Source organism: Mauremys reevesii, linkage group 4 (assembly GCF_016161935.1).
Source record: "Mauremys reevesii isolate NIE-2019 linkage group 4, ASM1616193v1, whole genome shotgun sequence".
NCBI classification, from domain to species: Eukaryota; Metazoa; Chordata; order Testudines; family Geoemydidae; genus Mauremys; species Mauremys reevesii.
The window spans coordinates 114,244,641-114,264,502 of NC_052626.1; the positions used below are offsets into that span (position 1 = coordinate 114,244,641).

A 19,862-nucleotide genomic window follows, 5' to 3' on the forward strand; every position below is an offset into this window, starting at 1 on the left:
AAAAAAAAAATCCCGTGTGCTTCTTCTAAGCATAACATTTGTTGCTGGAGAATTGCAAAAGGGGGAGGACATGCACCGTGATTGTTGAAAATACTGCTAAAGGGTATATCATACATATAAAGTGATCAATCATTCAGTTGTGCACACCCCCGGTCATAGAGATATTGGGCAATAGGGAGAAGATTAGAGTCCTCAGTGCTCCTACCCGTCTGTCGGAAAAATATATATAAATTTATATATATAAATTACATAGGTGAATATACCCTCGATCATAGCAGGATCAAGCCTAAAAGGTAGGGGGGTTAGTGTTTCCCCCTCCTGCTCTGTCAGTCAGGGTTTTTTTAGTGTGTACAGACTTTTTGTGTTTTATAAGTCCCAGCACAAGCATGGGCATTATGTTAAATGTCTTGTTTTTCCCTTTTTTCTATTTTTGCCTTGGTTTTATTAACTGGGAGATGTCCCAGCCCTTTTTATTCTCTAATCTGATGGTGTGAGAGCCTGGGTTTGTACATACATGCAGCATGTGCGTACGAGCGCCAGTAGAATCTACACCAGGAAGGCGCCTTAAAGAAAGTTCCCCGGATAGAAGTAGCCCTAAAACAGTCTCAAAGACATTCGCTGAAGTATGTTCTGTCTGTGTGTGTTTGAGGCCTGAGAAACAAAGCTGTCAGCTGTAAATTGCTAAATAAGAGATGTCAAACTGCTGCTTAGCAGAGTGTGTTTTTTCAAAGCCTACACTGTAATAGCTCTGGGTGAGGGGAGGAAAGTGTTCACCAGCACACATTGAAATGTCAGGAGAAAGCTTTGTAATTGGCTCTGAGCTTGTGGTTCGGACATTAAATAATAAACTCCTTACAGTATTAAGAGAGTGACCCAGCACCAAGTTATAGATTTGGTTGATTGGGTAAAATTCTTTAGCTGGGATTCATAACCCAAACAGTCACCTTCTTAGATCCTTTTTAGGATTAATACAACAAATAATCAGTTCTTATTAATCTGATGAGGTAACTAATTTGGTGACATAGTTTTGATTTAACACTGAGACTAATTTAATTGGGGTTTGATTTTGTTTGGATAGTTGCATTGCTCTGTGCTTCATTTAGTTTTGTAGTACGATTAGTAGCTTCACTTTGGTGATACAGTTTGTTGGTGTAATAGTTTTAATACAATTTATAAAACTGAAACCAAACAACATTTCTTTCAATAAGCAACAGGGGTCTACAACCTTGAGGATGTGGGCAGATATCAGTGGGTGAACCTAAAAAGCCTAACCAGCTCCACATAATAAGCCTTTGGTTCTCACAGACCTGACAGTCTCTTCCAGTCCTGCGCCTGTGGAGGCTGAATGTGTAAATTCAACAAGCTCACAAAACGGGAGCGTATTTTCCCCACAGTGTGAGGTTCTCACTCTTAACACCAGCAGGAGAATATGCATCCAGAGTCCTTGGTGATGCCAGAGATGCCTTAAAAGAGGCAGGTCCTGTCCCTAGCTGCTGTCCCAGCTAGCAGGCCGACAGCCAGGCCAGAGCAGTGTCGGTGCAATGGCTCCTGCTCACCAATTCTTCCATATATGTATGACCATATCAGGTTTCCTCTTTTTCACAGCATCTAGCTCTCTCTGTGTGTCTTCATTTACATTGACACTGCTCAAGCTGTGGGGAAAAACAAGTCAAGAAAAAGTGTTAGACATGAAGCCTGAGAACACAGTCCCTTTGAAGCAGAGTTAGCCGCACACCATTGGTTTCAGTGAAATCATCTCTGGAATGGACACAAAAGACTATTGCAATGAATGTTCAGACATAACTATCTGCGCCCATCTTCTTTCCCCATCCCACACATTTTTGGTCCACCCCGGCAGTCACCATCTGCACTGGATTCCCTCTGGAGTCTGACCAGGCCCGTCCTTGCCTGCTGAAGAGGCTGCTGTTGAGTGACGTGTGGAACTCTTGGCCCACTTAGAGGGAGGGAGATGCCAGCATGTGACATTTATAGCAAGCGAGAAAACTGACTTCAGCGAACTTATTTGTTTCTGAATTGTTATTAATCTATAAAGTTATTGTTCTAAATCTAAATCATTTTGAAAGCTGCCATCATGTGTTTTGGTTGTAACAGCCCAGAACCAAAGGCTGTGTGGGGGATGTCTAGGACTGTGTAGAAATCTGGACGTTGTTTAAATGTATTTGCTATCTCAATGCTCCACAGAACTTATTTCCATTTTTTAATTCCCATCAGTCTTTTATCTTCCTTTATTTCTGGTCCTTTTAGTTCTCTCTCTTTTATAGATTTGCCTTTTCCCCTTCAGGCCAGTGGTATAGAAATTTCAAAACATTCTCTTATAGCTGTCCGGCTGTCCGGCTGTGCTGGATTTAAATGCTGCTTAAGCTGAAACTCTGGTAGCTTTTATGAACTAAGATGATCTTAAAAACAGTTTAAAACTGCCTGACATTGTTCTGGAGGAAAAGGCAGATGTCAGTTGCCTAAGGTGCCGGCTGGACCTTCCAATCCTACCAATATCTGTATGAACTACTGAATAGACAGACAACCAAGATGAGGAGAAGAGTGAAGAAACGGGGTTGCCATCATAGATAGAAAAAGAAATTAAACAAAAACAATTAGGTGTCGACTTTGTATCCTTTCCCTCTTTTCCTTTTTCTTTTTTTCTTTGTTTGGCTTTGTCCCAGAATTATTTGTTGAAATGGTGGTAAATTATCATTTGCATGGAGGGCTATTTTAATTCAATTGTGAAACACCCCCGACTCGTATTCTCAGTCCTGCTTACTGAGTAAAATAACTGAGATTCTAACTAGAGTGACCAGATATTCCGATTTTATAGGGACAGTCCCGATTTTTAGCTCTTTTTCTTATATAGGCTCCGATTACCCCCCACCCCCTGTCCCAATTTTTCACACTTGCTGTCTGATCACCCTAATTCTAACACAAAACTACGCTGCCTTTGAAGTGCTCAGCCACTTTATTATCCCATGTTTAAGCTAGTCAAGCCGCATGAATAATACATTTTTCAGATTGGTGGCTGAACTGAAGAAAAAAAAAAGAAAAGGTTCATTTTGAATCAAAACCTCAAATTTTCAGGGTTTTTTGTTGTTGTTGTTGTTAAAAGAAATCAAACAAACAATTTTTTTGGTGCCAAATGAAAATTTATTTGATCTGAAAAAAAATCGGGTCTTTTTGTGGTTTTCTTTAGTTTCTTTTTAAGTGTTTTTTACCCTCAAAAACAAATTAATCAAATTAGCTACATTTCTAAACAAAACATTGTTTCAAAGTGACAAGACAAATCTTTTGTTTAAAAAAAGCCAGCTTTTTATTCTGCCAAAATTATTCATCAGATGCAACATCCATTTGCAAATATTTTCATCCTCAAAGTGCATTTTTCTGCAAATTTACTATTTGAGCAAAAAATGTCACCCAGCTCTACTGGTATCACAGCAGTGGATCTCTCTTCCTTTCTCTGCAGGAGGAGACTAGGTGCCAGTTCTTGGGTGCATGGACAATAACATTGTGACCCCAGGAGAAAGAGCTTAAATCACATCACTATGTGCAAGATTTTCCAAAGAACTCAGCACCCACAACTGGGGCTGGATGTTCAAGGGGACTGAAGTCCCATTTACCCAGGATGCTGCTGGCTTTTCTGAAAATCTGACCATAGAAGTCACAAGCTATTGCATGCTGAGCACTTTCGAAAGCCTGGCCCCATGTGAAAGGAACACTCGTGAAAGGAGCCCACTTGTAACTTACCCCAGTTTCTGCAGTTTGCAGTTTGGGTGTTTCAGTCCTTCACACAACTGTTTCACACCTGAGTTGTCCATTGTTTTCTCTCCCAGGATCAGCTCTGTCAGTGTCTGGTTGGTGCTGAGAGCAGAGGCGAGATCCTCACAACAAGCAGCTGTGAATGGCAACCGCTCAGTCTGCAGGAGCCAGAGAGATACAAAGATTTGTGATTGCTTATTTTTGCCCCATTCGCTGACATCAGCAGTCTTCATTCTAGGCATGCACAGTAAACCACAGTGCTCTGAGAGGAGCCTTTGGGATTAGTCATCAATTCCAAGGCCAGAAGGGCCCACTGTGATCATCTGGTCTGACCTGCAGTACAGGACGTCCCCCAAACAATTCCTGTTTGAACTAGAGCAGAGCTTGTCGACAAAAATATTCCATCTTGATTTTAAAATTGCCAGTGACAGAGAATCCACCACAACCCTTGGTAAATTGTCCCAGTGGTTAGCTGCCCTCACGGAACTTTATTTCCAGTCTGAATTTGTCTAGCTTCAACTTCCAGCCATTGGATCCTGTTATACTTTCCTCTGCTAGACTGAAGAGCCCATTATCGAATATTTGTTCCCCACGTAGGTACTTGTACACTGTGATCATGTAACCTCTTAGCCTTCTCTTTCTTAAGCTAAGTAGATCGAAGTCTGTCACTATAAGGCAGGTTTTCCCATCCTTGTATTATTCTCATGGCTCTTCTCAGGACCTTCTCCAATTTATCACCATCCTTCTTGGACTGTGGGCACCAGAACTAGACACAATATTTCAGTAGCCATCATCACACCAGTGCCAAATACAGAGGTAAAATAACCTCAACTCCTACTCGAGATTCTTCTCTTTATACATCCATTAGCCAGGGGAGGCTCCAGGCCCCAGCATGCCAAGCGTGTGCTTGGGGCGGCACGCCGCGGGGGGCGCTCTGCCGGTCGCTGGGAGGGCAGCAGGCTGCTCCAGTGGACCTCCTGCAGGCATGCCTGCGGAGGGTCTGCTGGTCTCGCAGCTCCGGTGGAGCATCCGCAGGCATGCCTGTGGGAGGTCCACCAGAGCCGCGGGACCAGCGGACCCTCTGCAAGCACGTCTGCGGGAGGTCCACCGGAGCCGCGGGACCGGCGATCGGCAGAGCGCCCCCCGCAGCGTGCCGCCGTGCTTGGGGTGGCAAAATGGCTAGAGCCGCCCCTGCCATTAGCCCTTTTGGCCACAGCAACACACTGGGAGCTCATGCTTAGCTGATTATCCACCGTACCCCCTCAAGTCTTTTTCAGAGTCACTGCTTCCCAAGATAGGGTTCCCCATCCTGTAAGTGTGGCCTAAATTACTTGTTTCTAGATGCACACATTTCCATTGGTCTGTATTAAAATGTACATATTGTTCGCTTGCACCCAATTTCCCAAGCAACACAGATTGCTCTGTAGCACTAACTTGTGCTCTACATTATTTCCCCTTTTGCAATTTTTGTGTTATCTGCAAACTTTATCAGTGATACTATGTTGTCTGCCAGGTCATTGATAAAAATGTTATGAAGCATAGGGCCAATCGATCCCTCTGGGATCCCCATAGAAACACACCCTCTTCTCTTAAACACTATAAGCCCTGGAGGGAATAATTTACCATGTGCAGGTGTTGTGTCAGTTACTATGTGTTCTATATGCGATTGTTCAGATGAGTTGAAGGGACAGGCAGATTGAGGTGTGTGATACAGGAGGGCCTGGGAGCAGGGGTAGAGTGGTAGCCTCAGGCTAATTAAGGTGTGGTTCCCTGTAGACTAGGGAGGGTTGCTACAGGTTAATTGTAGCACCTGTAGTCAATTAAGGCCCCATCAGGAACCTAATGAAACCCCCTGCTTCAGGCAGTCAGGGGAAGAGGAGGAAGGAGAGAGGACTAGAGCTTGGAGGTGTGTTGTGAGATTTGAGAGATCAGAGAACCAAAGTAAGGGAGACTCCCTCCTCCAACATCTAAGGACTGAGGATAACCCCACCCAAGGGGGAAGAGGGTAAGAAACCTGCAGAGGTTGAGAGGGACTCAGAGTGAGGAGAAAACCCAGACCCCTTTCCCGCTTCCCTCCTCTACCTCCTTCCTGGGCCACTAGTGGGGCCCTTGGCACCCAAGAGCAGGGGCAAGGGGTAGTGTCTTAGCCCCTCCCAAGAAAAGCGCAGGACCCACCATACAAACATTGGCCATCTTATTACAGGTGCTATTTCTAATGGGTGGGATGGTCCTAACAATACACTGTAATGACCTGCTGGTTCCCTGCTAGAATGGTATGAAGAGAAAGGACTATACCAGTGTTCCCCAAAGTGGTGCCCGTGGGTGCCATGGCACCCGACAGGGCATTTATGTGTGCCCGCCTAGTGCCCAGCAGAGGACCTGCCAGGGACAGAGAACTCAGGCTGCAGGCGCTGGTGTTCTTGGTCCCCGGCAGGTGCGGGGCCCACCTACTGCCCAGCAGAGAAGAGAATCTGGGGCCCTGCGCCTGCTGGGCACAGAGTACTCCAGGGCTGCAGGCATCGGTGTTCTCTGTCCTTGTGGCTTTTCTCCGGCATGTCTCTGGATTCATATATTATGTAATATTAAATATGTTTTTTGGTATTATTTAATGTACAAATACAAAATAAGCCTTGAAAAATTGTTGGTGCCCGCCACGCTCTTCTGAAAACATGAATATGCTACTGGTCACAAAAAGGTTGGGGGCCACTGGGCTAGGTTGTTCTGGTAGAGGAAGAACCTAGATTAGCATCTCACCAGTAGGGGGCGCTGTGTTAATCAGAATGACGAGGAAAGAGAAGTGACATCCTTTGGACAGAAGGGATCAGGCTGGGAGAGCGAGAGGGCCAGTGTGTGTGTGTGTGGGGGGGTGAGCAGCAGGCTGCAGGTAGCAAGGACAGAAAGCCTGGCAGTGGTATCCTGAGAGCCAGGGCAAGGAGGCAGGTGGGAAGGGGAGAGCTGATCAGAGAAGCAGGCTGTGGCTGGCGGGCTGGGAGCAGCAGCACCAGGACATGTGCGGGTGGAGCAGCCTGCAAGCAGGAGGCGAGAGGCAATTGCTAAGGCTTAGTGACACAGGAGGACAATGCACAGGGATGCTGAGGAGACCAGAGATGACAGGGCTGAGCTCTGGCCAGTGGGGTTGCAGACCAGCCTTGAATTAGCTGCCATGAGAAGGATGTGCCAGAAAGGGCACTGGGTGCCAGCCCACAGCCCGTTCTCAGTGACATACTTGCTGACTGGGCTGTGTTATCAGTAGCTGGGGTGACAATGCAGATTTGGCCATGCACTGCTACAGGCTGGGGAGCGACTGGCTAAGCAGCAGTTCTGCAGAAAAAGATCTGGGGATTACAGTGGATGAGAAGCTGGATATGAGTCAGCAGTGTGCCCTTGTTGCCAAGAAGGCCAATGATATATTGGGCTGCATTTTAGTAGGAGCATTGCAAGCAGATCAAGGGAAGTGATTATTCCCCTCTCTTCAGCACTGGTGAGGCCACATCTGGAGTATTGCATCGAGTTTTGGATCCCCCACTACAGAAGGGATGTGGACAAATTGGAGAGAGTCCAGAGGAGGGCAACAAAAATGATTAGGAGGCTGGGGCACATGACTTATGAGGAGAGGCTGAGGGAACTGGCTTATTTAGTCTGCAGACATGGGCGGCAGGTTATATATTTGTGTGGGGCCCGGGCCCCAGCAATATTCAGGGCTGGGCGCCCTGCTCCAGCAATAGTTGGAGCTGGGTCTCTTCCCGCCCCCCGGTCCTGCCTGGATCGGCCCCAGCCACCGCAGGTCTCCCCCCGCCGCCGCGACCCTGCCTGGAGCAGGTCCCAGCCCCCGCCTGCCACCCCCCCTCCGCGTGTTCCCCCCCCCCCCGCCGCGTTGTGTTGCGTCCCTGCCTGACAGAACGCAGCGCGCCTCTCCCCTGCCTGCTGCCCGGAGGGCTCCCAGCAGATTTGCTGTCTGCTGCCGCAGGGTCCTAGTGCCTGCCCCCCGCCAGTACTGGCAAGGCAGGCTGCCCTTACCCTGAGCCTCTCCAACCCCAAACCCTCAGCCCCAGCCAGAGCCCTCATCCCCCTGCACCCTAATCCTCAGCCCCAGCCAGAGCCCTCATCCCCCCACACCCTAATCCTCTGCCCCAGCCCTGAGCGCCCCCACATCATGAACCCCTCATCCACAGCCCTCACCCACAGCCCAACCCTCTTCCCTAGCCCTGAGCCCCCTCCTGCATCATGTACCCCTCATCCTCAGCCCCACAGTCCTCACCCTGCACTCCCTCCTATCCCCAAACTCCCTCCCCCTTCCCACACACCCCTTCCCAACTCCAAACTCCATCCCAAAGCCTGCACCCTTCACCTCCTCCTGCACACCCACCCCCTGCCCCAGCCCAGAGCCTGCACCCAGCACCCTTCCTGCACCCTAATCCCCAGCCCAGGATCTGCACCCCAGACCTCCCCCGCCGAGCCCCCTCCCAGAGCCTTAGGCAGGTGGGGGCGGAGTTGGGGGGGGGGCGGAGTTGGGGGCGGGTTCTGGGCCCCACCAAAATTTTTACAAACTTGCCACCCATGTCTGCAGAAGAGAAGCGTGAGGGGGGATTTGATAGCAGCCTTCAAGTACCTGAAGGGAGGTTCCAAAGAAGATGGAGCTGGGCTGTTCTCAGTGGCGGCAGATAACAGAACAAGGAGCAGTGGTCTCAAGTTGCAGTGGGGGAGGTCTAAGTTGGATATTAAGAAAAATATTTCAGTAGGAGAGTGGGGAAGCACTGGAATGGGTTACCGAGGGCGGTGGTGGAATCTCCATCCTTAGAGGTTTTTAAGGCCTGGCTTGAAAAAGCCCTGGCTGGAATGATTTAGTTGGGGATTGGTCCTGCTTTGAGCAGGGGGTTAGACTAGATCAGTGGTCCCCAACGTGGTGCCTGCAGGCGCCATGGCGCCCTTGAGGCATTTATATGCGCCGCTTAGTGCCCAGCAGGGGACCTGCCGGGGACAGAGAACTCAGGCTGTGGGTGCAGTGTTCTCTGTTCCCGGCAGGTGCGGGGCCTGCCTAGTTCCCAGCAGGGGAGAGAAGCCGCGGCCCTACGCCTGCCAGGGACAGAGAACTCTGGGGCTGCAGGCTGCGGGCACCGGTGTTCTCGGTCCCTGGCAGGTGCGGGGCCGCAGCTTAAGCCGGAGAGAAGCCGCGGCCCCGCGCCTGCCGGGGACAGAGAACTCTGGAGCTGTAGGCGCTGGTGTTCTCGGTCCCCGGCAGGTGCGAGGCCCACCTAATGCCCAGCAGAGAAGAGAATCTGGGGCTCACCGCCTGCTGGGGACAGAGTACTCCAGGGCTGCAGGCACCGGTGTTCTCTGTCCTTGTGGCTTTTCTCCGGCTTCTCTCTGGATTCATATATTATGTAATATTAAATATTTTTTTTGTATTATTTAATGTACAAATACAAAATAAGCCTTGAAAAATTGTTGGCGCCTGCCACGCTCTTCTGAAAACATGAATGTGCTACTGGTCACAAAATGGTTGGGGACCACTGGACTAGATGACCTCCTGAGGTCCCTTCCAATCCTAATCTTCTATGATTCTGTTAAATGATGGGTAATGATCAGAGGGGAGTCTCAGCCCCTTTGTGGGAAACACATTAATGTTGATATTTATTCACATTTACTGTTTACAGCCCTTTTGGGAGAAAAGAGCCATGTTCAATTTCCTTTTCTTTCCAGGTCTTTTGGGAGAGCAGGAGTGACAGCTCCAGTTCAGGGCAGTGTGCACACATGTGGGATTGTTACTGCCTTAGTGAGTAAAATCATTGTTTTCTAATGTCAAAATATGCTGCATTTGTGGTTTGCTAAAAGCCACCAGATTCTGTCCTCGGCTGCACCAAGTTCACATCTGGCACTGCTGAGAGACTTCGAGGAGAAGATATTGGCTGTAACCCACCTTCCTACTGCACTGATCCTGGGCCAGATGGGGGCCAAAACAGCCTCTGGTATAACTAAGAGGAATCTCAGGGCTGCTCTAAGTTACTCCAGCTGCTGTGCCAGGCTAGGATCCGGTGAAGCGTCATTGCGCTCCACCCTGCCCCTCCTAACCTCTCTGCCCTTCCTATGCTGAGGCAGGAGGGATGCTGTGGAAGGGTGCCAAAAATGTGGTTAGACCTGCTTTGCACCACCTAAGGATTACCCTGTATTGAGGGACCTTTGGCTGCCCCTTTAGGACAATTACCCAGCTACTTTGCCTGCAGAACAGGGCCCAGGGACTGAGCCCACTGCAGTACTCAGAACTCCTGCATCTTGGTGGGAGTTAGAGCAGCTGATCATTGTAGCCCCTTCTAGCCCTATGTTCTGCAGTTCTCTCATTATTCAGTTGTTTAACTAGCAAAATGTGACCAATGAAGATATCAGTGAGTCTCTGATGTTTGCCTTGGGAGCAGAGTGGGGCTGGTCCATGGCTGGGTTCTATGCAGGTTATTGTGACCCTGATAAACAGAGTGTAACTCACCAACTACAGTGTTAACAGGCACAGACTAAAGGGAACCATCTGGTACTTACTGCAGTGTCTGTAATTTGCAGTTTGGATGTTTTAATCCTTCACACAGCAGCTGCACTCCTGAATCTCCTAGGTTGTTCCACCTTACGCCGAGCTCTGTCAGGGTCTGGCTGGTGCTGAGAACAGAGGACAGATCCCCACAACAAGCAACTGTGAGATCACAATACCCCAGTCTGTAGGATATAAAGATATACAGAGAGCAAAATGATGACTTGTTTATGCCCCATCCTTTGCATTTCCCCTTCTTGATACCTGTGTGTAACTCTAAAGCAGGGGTAGGCAACCTATGGCACATGTGCCGAAGGTGGCATGTGAGCTGATTTTCAGCGGCACTCACACTGCCCAGGTCCTGGCCACTAGTCTGTGGGGCTCTGCATTTTTCTTTAATTTTAAATGAAGCTTCTTAAACGTTTTAAAAAACTTATTTACTTTACATACAACAATAGTTTAGTTATATATTATAGACTTATAGAAAGAGACCTTCTTAAAACATTAAAAGGTATTACTGGCACGTGAAACCTTAAATTAGAGTGAATAAATGAAGACTTGGCACACCACTTCTGAAAGGTTGCCGACCCCTGTTCTAAAGTGATTCTTAATTTGGAAGCAATAGAGAAATCATTTCACTTTGATTCAGATTACAAAAAGACTCCTACATGAGGCTTTAGACCAGGGGTGGGCAAACTACAGCCCGCAGGCCATTTTAAGCCAGCCCTCAAGCTCCTACTGGGGAGTGGGGTCTGGGACTTGCCCTGCTCTGGTGCTCTGGTGCTGCAGCCGGGGAACAGGGTTGGGGCTGTTCCACACGGCTCCCGGAAGCAGCCACGTGGCCCCGCTCTGGCACTCCAGCTGGGGAGCGGGGTTGGGGGCCACTCCATGTGGCTCCTGGAAGCAGCGGCATAGCCCCGCTCCGGCTCCTATGCACTCCAATGTCCTCCTCCGGTGCTCCAATGTGAGCTGCAATGGCGGTGCCTGCAGATGGGGCAACGTGTAGACAGGGCCGGCTCTACAGTTTTCGCTGCCCCAAGCAGCGCGCCAAATTGCCGCCCTGGGCGGCGGGGGCAGTCCATGTGCCCTTAGGGCGGCAGGCGCATTTCCGCGGAGGCGGCAATTCGGCGGCAGCGTCTATGTTTAGCTGAAGCTGCCCCGGACAGCTAAACATAGAAGCTGCCGCTGAATTGCCGCCGCCGTGGAAATGCGCCTGCCGCCCTAAGGGCACACAGACTGCCCCCCCCCGCCCACGGCACAATTCGGCACGCTGCTTGGGGGCAAAACTAGGGGGGCTGCCGCCCCTTGCAGAATGCCGCCCCAAGCACCAGCTTGGAATGCTGGTGTCTGGAGCCGGCCCTGCGTGTAGAGCTGCCTGGTTGCGCCTCTGTGTAGGAGCTGGAGAAGGGACATGCTGCTGCTTCTGGGAGCCATTTGAGATAAGTGCCACCTGGAGCCTGCACCCCTGAGCTTCTCCTCGCACCCCTGAGCTTCTCCCCACACCCCAACCCCCGGCCCCAGCCCTGATCCCCCTCCGGCCCTCTGAATCCCTCCATTCCAGCCCAGAGAACTCTCCTGCATGCCAAGCCCCTCATCCCCAGCCCCACTCCAGAACCTGCACCCCCAGCCTGCACCCCTTCCCGCACCCCAATCCCCTGCCACAGCCCTGAGTCCCCTCCTGCCCTCCAAACCCCTCAATCCCAGCCCAGAGCACTCTTCTATACCCCAAACTCCGCATCCCCCAGCACCACCCCAGAGGCCGCAACCTCAGCCGGAGCCCTCACTCCCCTGCACCCCACTCCCCACTGCAGCTCACAGTCCCCTCCCGCACCCTGAATGCCTCATTTCTGGCCCCACCCCAGAACCCGCTCCCCCAACCACAGCCCTCACCCCTTCCCACACCCCAACCCCAATTTTGTGAGCATTCATGGCCCACCATACAGTTTCTATTCCCAGATGTGGCCCTCAGGCCAAAAAGTTTGCCCACCCCTGCTCTAGACCTCTAACACACAATTAGAGCTACAACCAAACCCCCAGTAGCATTAAATTAATTATTCTAATAGGAACTTATCCATTCAGCTACAGAAAACACCTTCTCAACCCTCTTTAAAACCCCAATCAAACAGAGGCTCATTGCAGCATGCCCAGAATGTCCCTAAATGTGGGGTATTTTGGATTGCGGGAAAGGGAAAGTCCCAGAGCCCTCACAGAGGCCAACCATCCCTTCTCTTTTATAACAAAGGGGGAATCAGCTCAGGTGCCCGTGCTGACTGCAGTTGGGGCAGACACAATCCCTCAGGTAGGCCAGTCCCAGGTCATTTAGGGCTTTATCGATCAGAACCAGCCTCTTAAATTCCACCCAGAGACCAATGGGCAACCAGTGCAGATCCTGGAGCCATGTGCTCCCAGCAGGATGCTATGCTCAGTATGTGACCTAGCACTGTCTACACTGGGGTTTAGGTCGGCTTAACTCTCTCGGGGGTGTGAATTTTTCATGCCCCTGAGTGACGTAGCTGGGTCGACCTAACTTTCTAGTGTGGACCAAACCTTAGTGAGTACAATAAACAGAGGACCTACAGAAAATATCTATGGGGCATGAAGAGGCTCCGTGTGACCCAACTTCTGTCTAGTAAAATACGACAAATCTACAGTGTGGTGGGGTCTCTCAGCTGTACGCAGGAGGAGAGTAGGTGTTTTTGGGTGGTCATTAGATGAACCATTTGGGATTTTTTTCAGTGAAATAGTTTTTCCATCAGAAAATGCAGATTAGTCACACACTTTTTGTGGGAACGTCGTGGTGTTGATGGAAGTCCTGTCAGGAAGGTCTTTCTTAGCCAGGCTGGACTTTCAAGGCAAAACTACAGACAGAGCAAGCCTAGAATAGCCAGTAGCCCTGTGGTTGGGGCATTCACCTGGCCTGTGTGAAGCCCAGCTTCGTCTCCTCCCAAATCAGGCAGAGCAGTGACTTTAACCTGTGCCCCCCACACCTCAGGTGAGTGCCCTAACCAGTGGGATCACAATGCAGAACGGGGGAAATATTAAGTTTTCTCAGAATAGAAAACAGTTTTCCTCAGCTGCCAGGAGTACAGATGCCTCAGTAGACAAAGCTCAGGTCACTGTTAATAATCACAGACTGCAGGAAGCCAGCGGTTACTTACACTAGTTTCTGCAGTTTGCAGTCTGGGTGTTTCAGTCCCTCACACAGCAGCCGCACACCTGAATCCCCCAGTTTGTTATCCGCCAGTTCCAGCTCTGTCAGGCTCTGGCTGGTGCTGAGAATAGTGGCGAGATCCCCACAGCAAGCAGCTGTGAGGCTGCAGCTCCCCAACCTACAAGAGACAAATACACAGAGAGGGAAGTGATCACTTGTTTCCTCCCTGTTGGCTGTGGTTCCCTCACTGGTGTCGGTATCTGTCTGGAGAGGGTTTCATTTCCATTCTGGAGGGAGGGAAGGATGGCTCCTGCCACATGTGACACTAGCCAAATATTTAGGGGCTAGGGACATCCCAGGTCCTCAGCGAGTAAGGGGTTAATTCTGGCTTCCTTCAATCTGTCCTTGCACAGGTGCTCAGGGAAAGGGCTATAAAAACAGCTGTTGGGGAGCCAGTGGGTGCAGAATGGCTGTGGGTTGAGATGGCTGCAAATCCAGGCTGAGCGAGCCTCAGGCTGGGGTGGTTTATGATTTGATGTGTTTAAGTTGTTTTGCTTTGCTGATTGAGATTTGCTTCTGCTGAAATATCCTTCCTGATTACCAGAGTCTTGCTGCCGTAGAGTGCTAGGACCATGGTACCACCCCATACACCTGCTGCTCACGTTGCCTCTTCCCGACTCTCAATAAGACATTTGCTGTTGCAGCTGAGTCTTCAGAGCTTTGCTGGTCCTGCAAATTTGGCCTGAAACTACACCTGGGAGGATATATCATGCAGGGTCTCTCAGGGGTCTGTCCTGCATCCGGAACTGCTCAATATTTTCATTAACAGCTTGAATGATGGAGTGGCAAGCACACTTATAACATCTGCAGATGGCACCAAGCTGGGGAGGGGTTACAAACAATTTTAGAAGACAGGATTAGAATTCAAAATGATCTTGATTAATTGGAAAATTGGTCTGAAATTTATCATATTAAATAGAGACGTGCAATGTTCTGCAGTTAGGAAGGTAAAATATCAAATGCACAACTACAAAATGGGGAATAACTGGCTAGGGGGCAGTACTGCAGAAAACGACCAGGGGATTATAGTGGATCACAAAGTGAATATGAGTAAACAGTGTGATGTATTTTTTGGAAAAAGGCTAATATCACTGTAGGGCGTGTTAGCAGGAGAATCGTAGGTAAGACATGGGAGGTGAATGTCCCATTCTACTCATCACCCGTGAGGCCTCAGCTGGAGAACTGTGTCCAGTTTGGGGCATCACAGTTCAAGAAAGATGTTGACAAATTAGAGTCCAGATGAGAGCAACAAAAGTGAAAAGAGGTTTAGAAAACAAGCTCCACAAGAAAAGGGTGAAAGACTTGGGCATGTTTAGTCTATAGAAGACAAGGCTGAGGGGCAACATAACAGACTTCAATTATGTGAAAGGTTGTTATAAAGAGAATGGTGATCCATTGTTCTCCATGTCCACCAAGGGTAGGACAAGAAGTAATCAGCTGAATCAGCAGCAAGGGAGATTTAGGTTGGATATTAGGAAACACTTTCAAACTATAAGGAGAGTAAAGTCCTGGAACAAGTTACCTAGGGAGACTGTGGAATCCCTGTCCTTGGAGGTTTTTAAGAACAGGTGAGACAAACACCTGTCAGGGATGGCCTACGTTTACTTAATTCTGCCTCTGCACTGTGGGATGAACTCGATGACCTCTCGAGGTCCCTTTCAGCCGTATATTTCTATGGAGTGGAAGGTGCAGGGCCTGGGGCTGGTGGGAGCACAAGCATTACAGTTCGGTAACCCAGCAGCCAGAGCTACCATGCTAGCAGGCACAGACTGGAGCAGACCAGCCAGTACTTACAGTATTTTCTGCAGTTTGCAGTTGGGATGTCTCAGTCCCTCACACAACACCTGCACACCTGAATCTCCCGGCTTTGCCCCCCAAAGGTTCAGCTATGTCAGGGCCTGGCTGGTGCTGAGAGCAGAGGAGAGGAACCCACAACATACAGCTGAGAGTCTGCACCACTCCAGCCTGCATGAAATGAAGAGAGAATGGAAAACGATTCATTTCTGACCCATGCACTGTGTTCCCCTCACAGATGTCTGTGTGAGTCTAGAAATATTTATTATTGTGGGAGTGCAGGGAGAGATGACAGTGCTGTGGGAAGAGGCCAGGGGGAATAAAAACACAAAAGGCCGTTAGTGTGGATTTTTTCCATGCACACCCGTCAGGCAGGGTTTAGCTCTCATTTATGTTGGTGTAACTCTGGAGCAAATCCCTTGCAGTCAATAAAGGCAGACTTGCAAATACAGAGCAACTGAGAGCACAGTCTGGCCCATTATGTCGGTTACGCAGCACTCCACAAGTGACTGGTCAGTTGAAGTAAAGGGAGGGGGCAGGTTGTGGGTCACTTTTAGTGGGTTGGGAGTGGGAAGGTCGTGGCTGGAAAATAGTTCAAATGTTTTCATTGCTAGCACTCTGGATCCTTTCTGGTCTAAGCAGATGGAGCCAGTATAAGCTCTCCAGCCCAAAATGTTCCCCAGGGCCGTTTTGGGGCAGATTTTCGAGACAAAAGCACCAGCAAAGTGAATGTCAAAATCAGCCTTCTGTTTCTGCAGCTTCTGTCTATCACTGGAGGTTTGGGGTTAATGCCACCAACTCCTACTCCAGGGACCCCCACTCTTTCCCCAGAACATCAGACCCATGGCTGGAGGGCTGAGCTGCTTCTGTCCCCATCTCAAAGCTCTGCCTGTCAGTATGTAGGTAGACAGGACTCATTTCAAAGCTCTTTGTTTTTTCTCCACCATCAGTGACGACTGGCCTCTCCTCCCCCACAGCCCTGCAGCGAGTGATGGTGGCACTTCTCCCTGGTGGCAACTGCCCCATCTCTCCCTCACAGCTCGGAGGAGGGTGGGGAACGAGTAACTCACTGAGAGTGATATGGGGGGGAGTGGGAGGGAAGATACACAACTGAAGTGTGTCTGCTTCACTGCTGTGCTGCTCTGACAGATCTACTGGAATAATCCATGGAATAGTTTCCCCCCAGAAGGGGTGGAAGCTCCATGACTTGGGCCATCATCACAGTAGACTAGACAACTCACGGGGAAATACACTGTAGGGAGCAGGGCACAAGGTGAAATAATGGCCTTGTGAATCTGGTGCAGTGCCCACCCCCCACCAGTTTTGGATCTAATGTGCTGCAGAGAAAGGGGTCTCTGGAAGTTGTGTTAGTGACAGATCACTCCTACATCACCACCCACCACACTCTGATTGACAGCTGCCTCAGAAGGAGGCAGCTTGTGCCACTCACTGGGCTGGGGTATGTGCACTCAGCTGCTTTGACGCCATGGAAGTCTTTAAATCTGTGCAGAAAAATGTCACAAGTTTTAAAGTTAATATATAAAGGTATCAAAGTCATTAAAGTTATCTTTAAAATGGGCTGTTAGTGGAAGGGTAAGAGAGTGCTCTTTTTTTAAAAAAATGCCCAATATTAAAGAATTGGTTTAAAAAAAATAAAATATTTATTCACTGGGACCGTGTTACCAGCTGTCTGCTGTGGGCCCACCTTTGCTTAATATTTCCATTTTCCAAACAGGGCAGGCTGGGTGCATGTTGTGAGCCATTGACAATGGTGCTGGAGAGACACTGAACTCTCAGTTTTTCCATATACCTACAGGGGGCAGACACCAGCTACAGCCCCTGTGAAGCACTTTACATAGATGTCATCTGAAAATACACAGAGGAGACCAAATATTACTTACCCCAGCATCTGTAATTTGCAGTTTGGATGTTTCAGTCCCTCACACAGCAGTTGAACTCCAGCCTCTCCCAGAGAAAAATTATAACTGAGGTCAAGGTCTGTCAGGCTCTGGCTCCTGCTGAGAACAGTGGAGAGATCCCCACAGCAAGCGCCTGTGAGACCGCAAAATCTCAACCTGCAGGAGAGACAAATGCAGAGCAGATCCATCAGAGAGTGAATGAGGCTCATCACAGCCATTCTGACAGGTGGCCCCACCCAGCATCTCCTTTCCCTGACCAATCAGTATCAGTAATGAGCCACAAAACCAGCCCTAGACTCTGTCCTAAGACTCATCCCTTGACCAGTGAGAAGCCAGAACCAGGTTTGGGTGTGACTTCCTGCATTAGCCCCACTGCTTGCACTATAAAGAGAGAGAGAGAGAAAGTGAAGTTTCAAGGAAGGCTCTAGGAAAGGGTCAGGAGGAGGAAAATGGGGAAGATGGATGGAGAAGTTTAGAGGGTGGAAAATATCAGAAGAGAGAAGTTAATTGGAGGGTAAAAACAGACACTACAAAACAATGAGGAAAAAAGAGTCAGAGAAAAGGAGAGAAGAAAACTTTCAAGCAGAGAAAAACTAAAAATAGTCGAGGGGAGATCTAGAGGCACTCTGTTACATTATTTTATATCAAGTTTGATGCCACAACATTGCAATAAAATATATTCATGACATGTGGCCAACCCCAAAAGTTCCAAAATCATGAGTCAGGCTCCAAAAAGTCACGATATCGGCTTAGATTTCATGGGATTTTTTTTACAAATACATTTTGGGTTCTTTTTCTTTGTCTTCTGGTTTTTGAGACTTTAGGGTTTGTGTTTTCAGGCTCTATCTGTAACCACAAGGGCTAGAAACTTAGCCTTCATTTTTAAAAAGTGAGGGGCTCACTTATTCACATGACTCCAGGAGCTGTGACTTTAAGAAAAACCATCAAATATCAAAATTTGTGATAAAATTATGAGATGGCAACAATATTATATATCAGACAACGTGACTTCATAGGACAATGGGATCTCTGTAGCCTGGTTAGGAATGGTAGGTGGGCATGGGAGTCCATTTGACCAGAGCTTAGAGGAGGGACTAACCTGATTTTTGTTTACCTCAAAATCTTTATAGTAAAATAATGGGTTTTCAGTCCTCCTTTAATTGCAAATCTGAATGCAAACTTAATTATAGAATTGATAGCACTCCCTCAACAAGTTTTTCCCCAATGCTAGTGCTAGGTTTTAGAATATTTCATGCTTGCATCTACCTGAAATAATCATATATATTTAGGGGTCCTGTGGTTTTGATGCACATCTGGTTTCACAGTACGTTAGCTGATGCACTAGCAAGTTATCCTAGCACAGAAGTCTAGATGAACAGCGGCTGTGCTCGTATTATTGATTATTTTATTACATTATTTTTATTGCACAGCATTCTGACTTTGAAACATATGAAAAGCTTCTAAAATACAGGAAATTGCACCTAACTTTTAAAAAATGTCTGGGTGGTGGTGGCTAGTTCATGCCGCTGCTCACCACTGCCCATGCTACCATGGCTACGCTACTATTTTTAGTGCACTAGCTCAGATCAGCACTAGCATTAATGTGTGTATGTGAGCTGGGAATCACACACCCCCAGCTCCAACTGCAGACAAAGCCCAAGGCTTCAAGGGCAGAGAGCTACTTATCAATGGATAGATACTAGGAGTAGTGACGAGGGGTCCAAGCACAATATCTGATTTGAGGAACTGTGTCCGGGAAATTCAGGAAGCTGATTACCCAGGGCCTGGAGTTACCCAAGCAAAAATGCAAAAGCCATGAAGAGCTGTGGGGAGGTGAACTCCTATCCCCCGCCCTCCGGATACATACTCAGAACAGCTAGCCTATGCCACTGCTCACGCTACTGTAGCTACATCACTATATTTAGCATGCTGAGTCGATGAGAGCTAGTGCGAGTGTGTCTAGTCACTCTGGGAATCGCACTCCCAGCTCCGAGTGCAGACGTAGCCTTCATGTGAACAAAAGACTGTGGGAGTGTCTCATGGGTATGAGACTTTTCCACTCCAATCCAAGATTTACATGGAAGCAAGGCCAGTGCAAGGAAGTTTCGCCTAGGGCATGAAACTTCCACCTCGCGTCACCTTCCCACCCTTTAACTCTCCCCCCAGCAGCAGCTACCCCCCCTGCAGCTACCCCCGCCCAGGGAGACACCCCCCCACACGGAAGCTAACTCTGCCCGCAGATACCCCGCCCACACATGTGGAAGCTAACCCTGCCCGGAGAGACTCCCCCACCCCACGCAGAAGCTAACCCTCCCTGGGGAGACTCTTCTCCCGCAGAAGCTAACCCTGCCTGGGGAGCCCCCTCCTGCAGCAGCTAATCCCACCTGGGGAGCCTGCCCCAGCTCACCTCGGCTCTGCCTCCTCTGCTGAGCATGCCATCGCTCTAATTCTCCTCCCCTCCCAGGCTTGTGGCACCAATTGGAAGAGAATTAGAGCTGGGGCTGTGTGCTCAGCAGAGGAGGCAGAGTGGAGGTGATCTGGGGCGGGGAGCAGTTCCCCTGTGCGCCCCCCCTGTTACTGTGGGCAGCCCTCCCCACGGCCCCCCACCCCAGCTCACCTCCACTCCACCTCCTCACCTGAGCAGGCTTTTAGGCACCCC

The 19,862-nt window shown here is 49.2% G+C and overlaps 1 pseudogene; it reads right to left on the minus strand.

Moving 5' to 3' along the window:
* Window positions 1-453: 453 nt before the first annotated feature.
* The window catches only part of LOC120405024, a 53,249-nt pseudogene continuing 33,840 nt past the window's right edge, over window positions 454-19,862 (minus strand).